Source organism: Microtus oregoni, unplaced genomic scaffold (assembly GCF_018167655.1).
Source record: "Microtus oregoni isolate MIOR12 unplaced genomic scaffold, Mior012 000021F_ref0000039, whole genome shotgun sequence".
Taxonomy (NCBI): domain Eukaryota; kingdom Metazoa; phylum Chordata; class Mammalia; order Rodentia; family Cricetidae; genus Microtus; species Microtus oregoni.
Genome location: NW_024543080.1, coordinates 248,926 through 251,957, shown reverse-complemented (window position 1 = coordinate 251,957; position 3,032 = coordinate 248,926). Strand labels below are relative to the sequence as shown.

Below are 3,032 nucleotides of genomic sequence, written 5' to 3'. Positions count from 1 at the left end.
AGACGTCCACCTGCCTCTGCCTCTGGGATTAACAGAGTGCCCCTCCCCCCTGCTCAGGAAGTCTTTCCTTATTTCTCTCTGTAGTTCATGTGTTTCCCCAGCTCATCCCCACATGTAACTGTTACCACGTTCAGATGAGATTCTATAAGACCAGATTAAGACAATTTTGAGTCCCTCTATGTCTGAAAAGATTTTTATTCTTCCTTCATACTTTTATAATTTGATTAGAAATTCCATGTTTGAACAGTTTTCTGTACGGGAGTGGTGACATGGAAGGGGCACTCGAGTGGTTCTAAAGAAAGCAAGGAAAAAGGGTGAAAACCAGAGCTATGAGAAGTATGAAGCGGGAGATAAGATCGCAGATTTGTAGTCAGGGAGCACATTAAATAAGCCAGCGAAAGCATAACAGCTCTCAGATCAAAGCGAGCTATATGTTAGTATCAGGGTTTGTCAGCGTGGTGCACAGAGCCTGTATAAGCCAGCGGAGAGACATAGTTTGCTAGGGTCTAGGCAGAGCAAAGCCGGTGTGGCTGTATTACCATGAGGTGAAGAAGATTGTCGCAAAGGACCCAGGTGCTTATAGCAACATGGTTGCACTAAAGAATACATTAGTGATAGTATCCAAGGAAAACATGTCATCAAAAGGATAGCAGATACATTTTATGTGATATTGTGTATTTTTTCAAACCAGAATTACATTGGCCAGCAATACATAAATAGGTAGCAAAGCTGAAAGGAAATTACTAGCACAAAATTCAGATTACTGTAGCCTGGGCCAAAGGAAGAATGCAGGACAGGGTCCTCTGTGTGTCATGAGAGTCTGAGACGGTAAATGTCTTTAGTAGAGTGCTGGTTTTGTGGGTGGCAGGACAGACAGGGTCCTCTGGCATGTCATGAGTGTCTGAGGTGGTAAATGTCTTTAGTAGCGTGCTGGTTTTGTGAGTGGCAGGACAGACAGGGTCCTCTGGCATGTCATGAGTGTCTGAGGTGGTAAATGTCTTTAGTAGAGTGCTGGTTTTGTGGATGTTCACTTTATTATCATTGTAAACCTATGCTTGTATGTTATGTATACTTTTTTTTTTTTTGAGACAGCTTCTCTGTGGCTTTGGGTCCTGTCCTGGAACTCGTTCTGTAGAACAGGCTGACCTCCAGCTCACAGAGATTCTCCTGCCTCTGCCTCCCGAGTAATGGGATTAAAGACGGTGCCACCACTACCCAGCAATGTGAGTACAATAATTTTTATTTGCTGATAAAGTCAAATTTTAAATGTCTTCAGTATACTTCCATTTCATTAAATGCAAAGGCCAGACTCGACTCATCTTCATCTCAATTAATGTTGGAAATAATGAAGTTTGTAAGTATTCTTGCCGGATGCAACCACCTGAAGCCAATCGATTATTCTTCTTAAGGAATTTCTTGGTAAGATATTTCAAGTGCCTCTTAGAGAACCGTTTCTAGAAACAGCTGTGGTTTTATTCTCCAAGTGTTCAGTGTGACCACCATTCATTCCCATGCTTTTCACTTTCTCCACTGACTTACTTTCTCCCAAAGAAACTGTCGGAAATTTCCAGAATCAAGAATTTCATCTTCTACTGGATGAGTAAATTCCAAATAAAGCCTCCAGGCCAACTTCTTGGGGTTCACATCTTTCCGTGGTGCCGTAGTGAGCATCAGCCATGTGAAGAGAGAAAACTTCTCTGTTACGTGTTCTTGTCAGTAAATTTTCTCTAGACTTTTGAGGGCATCGCCCTACCATCTGATGGGACTGATGATCTATTTTTTTTTTCGCTCCAGTCCTGGGATCAAACCCAAGGGCCTCACATATGACCTAGATGTTTCTGAGATATCCACTTGTAAATTAATTCCACCACTCCCTCTTTCATTGTGCTGGGTCCCTTACGGACCTTTGCACTCAGACTCACAACCTTCAACGTAAGGGAAAATCTATGTCTTTACTTATTGCCTCTGTTTTTTTGTGCTGGATCGTTTTATGTCAGTCTGACACAAGCTAAAGTCATCTGAGAGGAGGGAACCTCAATTAAGAAACTACCTTCGTATGATCAAGCTGTAGGAGAGCAGAAGGTGGTGGCTGCCACCTTTAATCCCAGGACTAGGGAGGCAGAGATAAGATCTCTTGAGTTTAAGGCCAACCTGGTCTACAAGAGAGAGCGGCAGGACAGCCAGGGTCACACAGGGAAATACAAAAGAAACAGGGAGAGACGGAGTGTGCCCACTTCTCATCCTTGCTTTCTGGTTTTTCCTTTTGGCTGCCATTCTTTCAATTACTTTATGTCCTCCTGAAATGAAGCAAGATCTTTTCTGTTTGGTGGCAACTTTCCTCTCTTGGTTTTGGGGGTTGAACCGGATGCCTCTGCGGTGGTTTGAGTAAGAAAGGCCCTCCTCATAGGCTTACGTGTTTTAATGTGGCACCGTGTGAGAAAGTGTGGCCTTGTTGGAGGACGTGTGTCTTTGAGGGTGAGCACTGAGGTTTCCAAAGCTCACACCAGGCCAGTGTCTCTCTCCTGGCCCGAGGATGGATAAGGATGTGATTATTAGGTACCGCTCCAACACCATGCCTGTCTGACTCCCTGCCATGATGATGATGGACTCATCCTCTGAAACTGTAAGCAAGCCCCAGTTAAGTGCTTTCTTTTATAAGAGTTGCCTTGGTCATGGTGCCTCTCGACAGCCACAGAACCATGACTAAGACAGCCTCTAAGAATGTATCAAAATGCAAATATCCATACTTCCACAGAACCATGACTAAGACAGCCTCTAAGAATGTATCAAAATGCAAATATCCATACTTCCCATCTCCTGGCTCTTCAGATGGAACCATCTCCACTTGTTTTCCTGACACATCAAGAAGGAAGAGGGTGGGGAGGACGAAGCATGGCCAGGCACCCAGAGTCAGACAGAGGCTTTAGCACAGGTCTGTGCATCTGAGTGTGTGACATACCAAACTATTCCCGATTCTGTGTCATCCCAGACACCATAAAGTTCCGTAGGCTGACACTTCCATCGTGTTTCAG

General features: G+C 44.2%; 1 pseudogene; it reads right to left on the bottom strand.

The window, feature by feature from the left end:
- Nucleotides 1-1,272: 1,272 nt before the first annotated feature.
- On the bottom strand, nucleotides 1,273-1,671 carry LOC121460650 (annotated as a pseudogene).
- Nucleotides 1,672-3,032: the final 1,361 nt, after the last annotated feature.